Here is a 14107-nt window from a genome sequence, read left to right as displayed (position 1 = left end):
TTCACTAGTATTAGTCCTACTCTATGGCTTAATTAAAGTTATAAGGGATCTATGAGCATCCGATAGCCTCACATTCCTTTCCTTTATGGTGGTTTTGGTTCTATGAGTTAAAATCTACCTTTCTGGGCTTGTCGATTCAACTTTGGGAAAATAGAGCCTCATGGTACCATGCTCTTTAGCGGTAATTGTAGACTGAGAAATCTATTTACTACTATAATAAATCTCATGTAACTCAAGTCATTTTCAACCAAATACATCCATAGAATTAGTACTATTAGATTCCACTGAATACTATTATTATTGATAACAAGTTCAAACTATAGGCCCTTAGTCATATGATACACATTAGTAACCATAATGATCACCATTACTTAAGAAAACTTTTTATTTATTGGAGTCCCTGTTATATTGTGGTACACAACACTTCCAGGATACTAGCTATTAATATTTATTTTAAGCCATTTTTTTTTGGTATTTATATACCTTACATCGTCTTGTATTTTACGTATGTACTATGAAATCCTAGTACCTAAGCTATAAAAATTTTCTTATATGGTTGTATATACATTTGAATCTCAAGATATGCGTGAAAACTTAGTTTTGAGATAATTTGAACCTAAGAATACCTGGTATTCTTGATTCATAATTTAGGTTCTTGCATTATTATTTTATTTATCACAGACCCAGATATATATATATATATATATATATATATATATATTCTCATGGAATTTCTTATGGAAACTATGAGGTAGTCCCATTTGGAATCATCTGTTCCAATTTAATTTCAACTACGGAACTGTTGTAGGAAATTTTTTGTAGGGGACTATGTTAAAATACCAAGATGAAAAGCTCGACGTGTAGTGGTTTTCAAAATTTCGAGAACAAAGACCTTTAAAGAAGAGAAATGTGAATTACTGATAGGATAATCAAGGTATTTTTTCATTTTACTTATCCATTGTATCGAGAGGAATTTTCTTTACAGTGCTTTTGTAATGATTTCACACACTATAAGGAAATTTGCAACCACTAGCTATGATGTTTGACCAAAACATCACAACCACCAGTGACTACAATGTTTTAGTTTGTGTCTAGAGTAGATGCAATGGCCGCATATTTTCCTACAAAAGTTATGATAAACCTTTGTTAGTATTAAGGCTAAGATCACAAGTTTTATGCGGTCACAAATTGAGAAAAAATGGGTTAAGACAAAATGATCTTAAGACGCAATTATCATTTCATCTTAAATAGATGTCTTAAACACCCCTTTTATGTAGTAGTTTTGAGATAATTTGAGATAAAAATTTTCTTATATGGTTGTATATACATTTGAATCTCAAAGATATGCGTGAAAACTTAGTTTTGAGATAATTTGAACCTAAGAATACCTGGTATTCTTGATTCATAATTTAGGTTCTTGCATTATTATTTTATTTATCACAGACCCACATATATAGATATATATATATATATATATATATATATATATATATATATATATATAGATATATTCTCATGGAATTTCTTGTGGAAACTATGAGCTAGTCCCATTTGGAATCATCTGTTCCATTTTAATTTCAACTACGGAACTGTTGTAGGAAATTTTTTGTAGGGGACTATGTTAAAATACCAAGATGAAAAGCTCGACGTGTAGTGGTTTTCAAAATTTCGAGAACAAAGACTTTTATAGAAGAGAAATGTGAATTACTGATAGGATAATCAAGGTATTTTTTCATTTTACTTATCCATTGTATCGAAAGGAATTTTTTTTACAGTGCTTTTGTAATGATTCCACACACTATAAGGAAATTTGCAACCACTAGCTATGATGTTTGACCAAAACATCACAACCACCAGTGACTAAAATGTTTTAGTTTGTGTCTAGAGTAGATGCAATGGCCACATATTTTCCTGCAAAAGTTATGATAAACGTTTGTTAATATTAAGGCTAAGATCACAAGTTTTATGTGGTCACAAATTGTATGGTGGAGTATCCCCATAAGGGAATGAAATGACCAATTAACCTCATCGCAAAGACATAAGGGAAGATATGATTGAGGGTTGGAATCAAGTTAGCACACTGAATTAAATTTAAAGGAATTCTCGGGAAAACAAGAGTTGGAGACAGACCTATGGATCGTAATGAATGAATGAGAATCTTTGATTGGTTTTTATAATAGGTCAATCCACAAAAAAGTCAATGAATTTCTATGTTAAGGAAGGAGCTGAATCAAAACAGTGTTAAAGGGAGTCTCTACAACATAGAACCATAATCCAAAGAAAATTTGGGATGTGTGAAGAAGGGAGATCAAAAAGGAAGAGTAATCCCTATTGGGATGGACTCATAAAAAAAGAACATAGCTCTGCATTAGACAAAAAAGGAAAGAATAGAGATCTATATCACAAACTCTAACAATGAGTCCTTAGAATTGTGTTATATGTAATGAGATTAGATATGACACTAGGTTGTTTGAAATTTTTTAAATAAAATAAACATTATCCTGCTGACCTTCTTGGTGTTAGTTTCAAAAAATGAAGCTGTAGGTGAAGACGGTGGGGCGAGTAGATAATGTTCTTGACAAAAATGATTAAGTCAAAAATGATTAAGAAAAAATGATTAAGTCAAGCTGCTTTTAAAAGGACTTAAGACAAAATGATAATTGTGAGAAAAAATGGCTTAAGACAAAATGATCTTAAGACGCAATTATCATTTCATCTTAAATAGATGTCTTAAGCACCCCTTTTATGTAGTAGTTTTGAGATAATTTGAGATAAAAAATTTATTATATGGTTGTATATACATTTGAATCTCAAATATATGCGTGAAAACTTATTTTTGAGATAATTTGAACCTAAGAATACCTGGTATTCTTGATTCATAATTTAGGTTCTTGCATTATTATTTTATTTATCACAGACCCACACACACACACACACACATATATATATATATATATATATATATATATAGATATATATATATATATATATATTTATAGATATATATATATATATATATATATATATATATATATATATAGATATATATATATATATATTCTCATGGAATTTCTTATGGAAACTATGAGCTAGTCCCATTTGGAATCATCTGTTCCATTTTAATTTCAACTACGGAACTGTTGTAGGAAATTTTTTGTAGGGGACTATGTTAAAATACCAAGATGACAAGCTCGACGTGTAGTGGTTTTCAAAATTTCAAGAATAAAGACTTTTATAGAAGAGAAATGTGAATTACTGATAGGATAATCAAGGTATTTTTTCATTTTACTTATCCATTGTATCGAGAGGAATTTTTTTTACAGTGCTTTTGTAATGATTCCACACACTATAAGGAAATTTGCAACCACTAGCTATGATGTTTGACCAAAGCATCACAACCACCAGTGACTACAATGTTTTAGTTTGTGTCTAGAGTAGATGCAATGGCCGCATATTTTCCTGCAAAAGTTATGATCAACCTTTGTTAGTATTAAGGCTAAGATCGCAAGTTTTATGTGGTCACAAATAGTATGGTGGAGTATCCCCATGAGGGAATGAAATGACCAATTAACCTCATCGCAAAGACATAAGGGAAGATATGATTGAGGGTTGGAATCAAGTTAGCACACTGAATTAAATTTAAAGGAATTCTCGGGAAAACAAGAGTTGGAGACAAACCTATCGATTGTAATGAATGAATGAGAATCTGTGATTGGTTTTTATAATAGGTCAATCCACAAAAAATGATCTATGTCCATCATTTTTTTAACACAAAAGGGCTTAAGGCAAAAGGATAACTTTAATACAAAATGGGTTAAAAAAAGAAAAAATGATTAAGTCAAGCTGCTTTTAAAAGGACTTAAGACAAAATGATAATTGTGAGAAAAAATGGCTTAAGACAAAATGATCTTAAGACGCAATTATCATTTCATCTTAAATAGATGTCTTAAACACCCCTTTTATGTAGTAGTTTTGAGATAATTTGAGATAAAAATTTTCTTATATGGTTGTATATACATTTGAATCTCAAAGATATGCGTGAAAACTTAGTTTTGAGATAATTTGAACCTAAGAATACCTGGTATTCTTGATTCATAATTGAGGTTCTTGCATTATTATTTTATTTATCACAGACCCACATATATATATATATATATATATATATATATATATATATATATTCTCATGGAATTTCTTGTGGAAACTATGAGCTAGCCCCATTTGGAATCATCTATTCCATTTTAATTTCAACTACGGAACTGTTGTAGGAAATTTTTTGTAGGGGACTATGTTAAAATACCAAGATGAAAAGCTCGACGTGTAGTGGTTTTCAAAATTTCGATAACAAAGACTTTTATAGAGGAGAAATGTGAATTACTGATAGGATAATCAAGGTATTTTTTCATTTTACTTATCCATTGTATCGAGAGGAATTTTTTTTACAGTGCTTTTGTAATGATTCCACACACTATAAGGAAATTTGCAACCACTAGCTATGATGTTTGACCAAAACATCACAACCACCAGTGACTACGATGTTTTAGTTTTTGTCTAGAGTAGATGCAATGGCCGCATATTTTCTTGCAAAAGTTTTGATAAACGTTTGTTAGTATTAAGGCTAAGATCACAAGTTTTATGTGGTCACAAATTGTATGGTGGAGTATCCCCATGAGGGAATGAAATGACCAATCAACCTCATCACAAAGACATAAGGGAAGATATGATTGAGGGTTGGAATCAAGTTAGCACACTGAATTAAATTTAAAGGAATTCTCGGGAAAACAAGATTTGGAGACAAACCTATGGATCGTAATGAATGAATGAGAATCTGTGATTGGTTTTTATAATAGGTCAATCCACAAAAAAGTCAATGAATTTCTATGTTAAGGAAGGAGCTGAATCAAAATAGTGTTAAAGGGAGTCTCTACAACATAGAACCATAATCCAAAGAAAATTTGGGATGTGTGAAGAAGGGAGATCAAAAAGGAAGAGTAATCCCTATTGGGCTGGACTCATAAAAAAAGAAAATAACTCTGCATTAGACAACAAAGGAAAGAATAGAGATCTATATCACAAACTCTAACAATGAGTCCTCAGAATTGTGTTATATGTAATGAGATTAGATATGACACTAGGTTGTTTGAATTTTTTTAAATAAAATAAACATTATCGTGCTGACCTTCTTGGTGTTAGTTTCAAAAAATGAAGCTGTAGGTGAAGACGGTGGGGCGAGTAGATAATGTTCTTGACGTCGAGCATGCCCTTGTTAAGAATTTTGGCCCTATATACTTTGTTGATGCAGTCATGCAGGCTTAGGAAGTCACCTATAGGGCATTAATGGGGTCTAGGATATTCGAAGTCCTATTTCTCATTGCCTCCCTCCGGACATAGTTGCAGTTACATTGTGCAACATTCAAGGGTGGCTCGAAGTGAAGCTTCCTCTTGAGGTGGTGCCTCTCAACTGCTACATCCAAAGCCATTGTGATGTCTCCACGTTGATCAACCTCCTACACCATGGGTGCTCTGCCCTCTCTCCTGTAATTAGAGATGGAAGAGAAAGACCCCAAACACTCTACTCAAACCCTAAACCCCTCGGATTGAAGACTTTGGGATTATTTCAAGCAATTTTGAAAAGCGCAGAAGAAAAAATGATCTAAGTCCATCATTTTTTTAACACAAAAGGGCTTAAGGCAAAAGGATAACTTTAATACGAAATGGGTTAAAAAAAGAAAAAATGATTAAGTCAAGCTGCTTTTAAAAGGACTTAAGACAAAATGATAATTGTGAGAAAAAATGGCTTAAGACAAAATGATCTTAAGATGCAATTATCATTTCATCTTAAATAGATGTCTTAAACACCCCTTTTATGTAGTAGTTTTGAGATAATTTGAGATAAAAATTCTCTTATATGGTTGTATATACATTTGAATCTCAAAGATATGCGTGAAAACTTAGTTTTGAGATAATTTGAACCTAAGAATACCTGGTATTCTTGATTCATAATTTAGGTTCTTGCATTATTATTTTATTTATCATAGACCCACACACACACACACACACACACAGATATATATATATATATATATATATATATATATATATATATATATATATATTCTCATGGAATTTCTTATGGAAACTATGAGCTAGTCCCATTTGGAATCATCTATTCCATTTTAATTTCAACTACGGAACTATTGTAGGAATTTTTTTGTAGGGGACTATGTTAAAATACCAAGATGAAAAGCTCGACGTGTAGTGGTTTTCAAAATTTCGAGAACAAAGACTTTTATAGAAGAGAAATGTGAATTACTGATAGGATAATCAAGGTATTTTTTAATTTTACTTATCCATTGTATCGAGAGGAATTTTTTTTACAGTGCTTTTGTAATGATTCCACACATTATAAGGAAATTTGCAACCACTAGCTATGATGTTTGACCAAAACATCACAACCACCAGTGACTACAATGTTTTAGTTTGTGTCTAGAGTAGATGCAATGGCCGCATATTTTCCTGCAAAAGTTATGATCAACCTTTGTTAGTATTAAGGCTAAGATCACAAGTTTTATGTGGTCACAAATTGTATGGTGGAGTATCCCCATGAGGGAACGAAATGACCAATTAACCTCATTGCAAAGACATAAGGGAAGATATGATTGAGGGTTGGAATCAAGTTAGCACATTGAATTAAATTTAAAGGAATTCTCGGGAAAACAAGAGTTGCAGACAAACCTATCGATCGTAATGAATGAATGAGAATCTGTGATTGGTTTTTATAATAGGTCAATCCACAAAAAAGTCAATGAATTTCTATGTTAAGGAAGGAGCTGAATCGAAACAGTGTTAAAGGGAGTCTCTACAACATAGAACCATAATCCAAAGAAAATTTGGGATGTGTGAAGAAGGGAGATCAAAAAGGAAGATTAATCCCTATTGGGCTGGACTCATAAAAAAAGAACATAGCTCTGCATTAGACAACAAAGGAAAGAATAGAGCTCTATATCACAAACTCTAACAATGAGTCCTCAAAATTGTGTTATATGTAATGAGATTAGATATGACACTAGGTTGTTTGAAATTTTTTAAATAAAATAAACATTATCGTGCTGACCTTCTTGGTGTTAGTTTCAAAAAATGAAGTTGTAGGTGAAGATGGTGGGGCGAGTAGATAATGTTCTTGATGTCGAGCATGCCCTTGTTAAGAATTTTGGCGCTATATACTTTGTTGATGCAGTCATGCAGGCTTAGGCAGTCACCTATAGGGCATTAATGGGGTCTGGGATATTCGAGGTCCTATTTCTCATTGCCTCCCTCCGGACATAGTTGCAGTTACATTGTGCAACATTCAAGGGTGGCTCGAAGTGAAGCTTCCTCTTGAGGTGGTGCCTCTCAACTGCTACATCCAAAGCCATTGTGATGTCTCCACGTTGATCAACCTCCCACCCCATGGGTGCTCTGCCCTCTCTCCTGTAATCAGAGATGGAAGAGAAAGACCCCAAACACTCTACTCAAACCATAAACCCCTCGGATTGAAGACTTTGGGATTAATTCAAGCAATTTTGAAAAGCGCAGAAGAAAAAATGATCTAAGTCCATCATTTTTTTAACACAAAAGAGCTTAAGGCAAAAGGATAACTTTAATATGAGATGGGTTAAAAAAAGAAAAAATGATTAAGTCAAGCTGCTTTTAAAAGGACTTAAGACAAAATGATAATTGTGAGAAAAAATGGCTTAAGACAAAATGATCTTAAGACGCAATTATCATTTCATCTTAAATAGATGTCTTAAACACCCCTTTTATGTAGTAGTTTTAGCATAACAATCATATGTAATCGGCAAGCGGTAGTTCTCATCAACAACAGTAAGTAAATTAATGGTATCATTGCAAATAAACCCTCTACTTTATCTATTAATAATGTTCTAAAAACACTTTCTGAATCAATAATGTTCTCAATACCGCTGAGTTACACAATTTTTTTCGATTATGTATATATTCACTAGCTCTTAGTTTTACGAATGCAAAATCAGCTCTGACTATTGTAACTATGAAATCTATTACACATATTATTTGTTAATAAAAAAAAATTAAAGATACCAAAACTATAATTTATGAAAACCGATGCACATATACCTCAAAGCTACAAAATCATATCATCCACTTATTACACATCTCGTTTGTAACTTTCTATATATTCTTTACAATAATGGTAGCTAGATCATAGGCTGTAGATAATAATTCTCGCTACAAAAAGAGCATGTCAAATATGGGTATTACAAAACTACAAGGATGCATGGTTGGTGCCCACTACTTATTCATTATCATCTTTTAATTATGAATAACCTGGCACATAGATTTGAGAAAGCTCAAAGATGCATGCTGTTTGACCAATTATTGCAAATTGCTTCACTCTCTTATTTTCCTACCTAAATAAAGGTTGGTTAAAAAATGAATGGCATTTTTAAAAAATTCCATGCACATAGTAAAAATCTATCACGTAAAATGGGAATATGTAGAGAAAATATGAAAAGTAGGGAGTATGTATGCAGCAGGAAAGATCAAAAAAGACAACAACAGTTCTGGGCATTTGCAAGTTTCGCACAACGTTTGTCCATTTCTCCTATCCTCTACAATTTTGCAATTAGTAATTAGCTTAACTTATAATAATACAATTAAAAAATATGAAATTGTTATTTCCTTGCAAGAATTAAATTAATTACCTATTTATTTTCGACTCTGCCAGAGAACAAATAAAAAAGTATAACATTACAAAATATTAGAAAATAGATAAAATCTACAAAAGTATGTTGTATTGCATTTATAACTATCTATGAACTTAATTGCTTCAAAATGAAAGCATATAGAATTTACAGTCTTACAATCCGTTAAAGTATAATGAAGCATGCATTACATCATGGACTCCAGTATGAATGAGAAATATGAAGAAGACATTGTTGAAGAGGTAAATTTGTCCAAATGTGATCTAATATTATGTTATTCCTAGAAATAAAATTCATTTTTATTTCTTGTAACTGCTCGCACTACATATTATAATAGTTGTTCACTTCTTTTCATATTTGAGTTAATTTCAATATTCAAATCTCCAATAAGTATAAAATTGTAATCACCAAGTGTGAATTGTGTCCTTTCTATTGATATTTCATCAGTGAATGCATAAATAGATACAAGTGGAACAACATATACATTTATTATGCATATACAACATGGGAAATATACTTCCTACAAAACAAGTTTAATTTTCTTATTGTAAATAATTTTCGTTGATATGATTTATATGTTTTCCTGTATGAAAGTACGTACCCCACAAAGACAATTTGATATGTTGAAATTGAATTTACGAAATTCAGTATTAGACAGTGGAAATTTTAAATCATTTCCTAGATACAGAGAATCATAAAATTCATTAAATCTTCATCGCACACAATGCCATTGACATGAGTATGTATACTTCATGTATTCAAACGTGAAATCATTAAATTTTTCACACTTTCTATAATATTTTCTATGTACCCTAATTTCCATGATGCTTTAGTTCTTAAGAGTTTTGTTTCTTCTGATACTTTATTATTTACACAAAAGTTCTTATGTGTTATTTTTTGAAGGATATACAACGATCCCTTCATTCTAATATGCCAATATCCCACTTGTGTCAAATGCAAGCCCATTCAACATTAAACCCTATGATGAGTGAATTGTTTTAGCACAAACTAGTTGTATAAGAATTTTTTACTATAAGTGTAAATCTTTTGCTATTATGTCAACGACTTTGAAACATGCAATATTGAAGTCTAATCAGATGAAACATTTTTTTCATACAATTCATTATACTTGTTTCTTTAAAGGTTACTGATATCCAGATTTAGGAAATATATCCATAACACATCAACATCATTGTTATTTTTCATATATGTTTTTAATATTCCATCAACAACATTAATAAGGCTATCTTTTGTATTATACTTCCTTTCATTGGCTCAACAATAACATTCCATTTGGTAATTATTCTTGATGATAATCTCATTGTCTTCTCATATGAAATAAATCCTATTTCGTTATTGTGAGTTTCATCATTTGCATCAAGAACTATTAGCTCTTCATTTACATGTGACAATTTTTTTTGTTATGCTTATGTACATCCTTCTTTTTGTAAAATAGGTATGGAAACAAAGGATCCATTGTTTTAGGCCTATAGCACTTATCGTTTGTATAATTTTATGTCTTCATTAGATTGTTGAGTCACTCACCTTTTGTTAAGGATTTGAACATACTTATTATATTTTTAACACATTATTTTATGCAATTCATAGCATTTGACTTTCTCTTTCCAGAAAGCATATATTAGTTTTTTTCCTGCTAAAATTAGTTGCTCAAAAAGCAAAGAATCTTTGATCGGTTGTGCTTGGAACAAGTCACCTGAAAATATTACATCGATATTTCCAAAATAAGCCAATGGAGTATGCTTAATTTCACATAAGTTTTTAGCAACGTGGTATAATAATGTTGAACCTATAAAAGATGCCTTAATAATCAACATGACACGAAGTTGTTCAGAATGTTTTATCAATGTGTCTAATTTTTCACTTTTAAGCAAAATATATTCAAATTTATTAAATGGTAAATGGAATGTATAATGAAATGTTAGACCACCTGCATTGAAAGTTTCCTTCCCTATATATGCAGTGATGATTCCTATCAATTGATCTAGGTCATATCTTAACATGTTGTTGTACAAATGAATTAGAGATTAGAATAGTGTTATAACAGTAAACATTTTTCTAATGCCCGCACCACTTGTTACAAGTACGTACAATGTGTCATTCGGATTTTTTTCTCATCCACTATTTGTTTCACTATCTTTTCCTGTTATTGGTCAAGAATTCTCATCATTTCATAGAATTCTATTTCTTCTAGTACTTGTGGTTTCTTTACAAGTTGATAAGGCCTCCCAACAATTCTTTTTTCATTTATAACCTTTTTTAAATATTGAAAATACGAGTCTATATCATATTCTTGATAACATTTTTCGCTCTCTATTTCTTCAGATGCAAGAAAATTTATTTCAAGCAATTCATGATCTTTTTTTTCAAGCTCAACAACTATGCTATCAATATCAACCCACAATGTCATTGTTTTTTTCTTGTTATATTTTATGATTTTCTCAAATAAGAAATATGAATTCTCCCAACTCAAATATTGTTCTTGAAATATGTTCTCATCAATACGATATGCGACATACAACATTAGTAATTCTTAGCAATAGTTATCAATGTCAATATTTTTATTATACTTTGCATACCTTATAACATATGGTCTATCAAAGACACCTCTTTTTTTTTGGTGTATAACATGATGCAAATTTTGCTAAACTTACATGTTTAATGTTTTATGGTCATTGCACATAACGATCGATAATTAGTAAACATGCTATGTTTTCATAATCATCAAGTTCATGTTCTATTTATTTTGGATTCTTTAGTAAAAATGTTTGATCATATATCGCTGAAGTATTAATAAATATACATTTTCTTGAACTAGTAGTTAGTGGCATTAACAACACTATCTATATGACTTGTTGTGTAGGCATTTTCTATAAGTTCAATAAAGATTTTCCAAGTCATGCAATTGTTTCTATGATATGACCATCATTTTTTTGACACCCACTTTTCTCATGTTTAAACATTGATGTCATTGTTTTATCTAGCTTTTTCATGTACAAACTACAATAAGTAGTTGTAGCATATGAGTTAATTAAAAGTTTAGCATCAGTATTTTCACCCCATATACAATTGATCAACCTCCATTCATCTTCTTAATTTTTCAATATTTTATTCCTCTTCTCCATAAGATTGAATATTTCCTTCTTAGACTCTTTGGAAAATAACTCTGAATCAAAAGGGTACATTAGATCCTTAATTTTGTTGCTCGATAATAGTTCCTTCCACATGGCCTTTTTAGGTGTGTTGATCCAAGATCCGACAACATTTTTTGATCTTTTTAGTTTATATCTTACCTTTTCCATATGCTTATCCAAGTCAAAATATAAAGGATGCATCCATGGCTCGCCCACAAGCTCTGAAAATTCTATGTCTTTCAACCACATATTCTTAGCACCACTCCATTCGAGAAATATCATGTCATGGTCAAAGATTCCTATTTGAAAGGATGATGATATAAATTGATCGATCCTCTCGATTAGATAAAACTGCACCATAGAGTTAAAATTGTTTTATGAATTATTTAAACATAATCAAATTTTACTTTTCACTATCTTAAGGATAACATCGGTTCATTTAAGATCAAAGCTAACCTCCAATTAAAATATAACCTAATTTGAGAAAAAGATCTATTAGTGGGACTAAAGGAATTATGTGAATATGGATTTGATTGGATTTGTTTTGCATGTAGATGACAAAGAAATTTACTATTTGATCTACTTTTCAAGCACTCATATTAGCCTTGCAAAATTACCATGCATATGAAATTTTCCACGAGTCATGTTTGTCTTGAAAATTTGCATAGTCAACACGTTAATCGTCTTTGGAAAACAAATAAATTAGATGAATAAAATCAACACAGAATTTGGCGAACAAAGAAACTGGATGAATAAAATCCATAGGGACTTTGGCGAACAAAGAAATTTTATGAATAAAATTGACATAGTAATCATGAACATAGAAACGAGAATTAAATCGATTGTGTCACACAGCAAGTGGGGACAAAGGTTGTTACTTCCAATGAGATTTGCCTATCCATCATCTGCAACTCTTATTCATTTACCATCTGGGGTAACATATTAGCCATGACCATTTGATCAACTATATTTTTTTCTTTTGATGACCTGGATTGGGACTTGAAAAAATTAAGAACTTCTTTCTGAATGTCATGTTGTGATGAGAAAATCTTACTGTCTCCGTCTCTTGTGTACCATATGGAGTTTTCACTCTTTATTTTGGAGGCCACCTTGTGAAAGAAACAGATGTTCTTGTCATCGTCATGAATCCAACACATTCTACTTTTTAGCCTCCATTCATTTTCTTGATTTTTCGATATTTTATTCTTGTTTTCCATAATATTGAATATTGCCTTCTTAGACTGTTTGGAAAAGAACTCTGGATCCGAAGGGCTAGATCCTTAATTTCCTACTCGATAATAGTTCCTTCCACATGGCCTCTTTAGGCTCGTAGATCCAACATCTCACAACCTTTTTTTATCTTTTTAGTTTATAACTTACCTTCTCCATCTGCTTATCCAGGTCGAAATATAAAGGATGCATCCATGATTCGCACACCAGCTCTGAAAATTATAGGTCTTTCAACCATGTATGGTTGAATTTGAAAGGCGGGGCCTTTGTATCCTTAGCAATAACCCATTTGATAAATACCATATCATGGTCAAAGATTCATATTGTTGGAGAATATGATTCCAGCCACCTGCTAGGTTTCATAGACATCCATCCAATTGTCATAGTTGAGATTATTCCAGTTATCTTGAATTCAGTTCAGTCTTACTGTAGTCATTTATTGTTGATGTATCCAATATAATCTTATTTAACTATTTCAGAATATTAAGAAGAGAAATCCTCTTCTCCATGTTAGTTTTAATTTCTTGTCATGGTATTAGAGCTTCAAGTCACATAAGACTCTAGAGAGAGCAACAGAGATCAAGAATTTGAGGAGGAGAAGAGGCCTCCATTGTTTTGAGAAAGATAGTGGTGTGAAGTCCATTCTGTAAAGAGGATAAAGAAGATTGTTATCTCCCCCTCAATTGAAAGAGAAAGAAGAAATAAGTTTCAAGTTTTAAGTTTTTTTTATTTATTTTTTTTCAATGATCAACGCACTCCTCCTTAGTGAACAAGTGCATTGACCTTGCCAAACTTACAATTTTCTCAACTTCCTTGTTTCAACAATATTCTCAACTTTTGTGTTTCAATGCAGCGGTTGTCTATTGAGAAGAGCACTGTAATCATACAAGTTGAGGCATGAGGTTTCTTTCAAGGTTCGAGGTCATGAAATCACCATCACGTTTGAATGAAATTGTTGAAATGTACCAGGGCTCCACAAAGTCAAATATGGGTACACTACTGGGA

This window comes from Pinus tabuliformis, chromosome 1_2 (genome assembly GCF_031772625.1).
Source record: "Pinus tabuliformis cultivar Carrire ecotype Pingquan chromosome 1_2, CPIR1, whole genome shotgun sequence".
NCBI lineage: Eukaryota > Viridiplantae > Streptophyta > Pinopsida > Pinales > Pinaceae > Pinus > Pinus tabuliformis.
Note: the sequence above shows the minus strand (reverse complement) of the source record.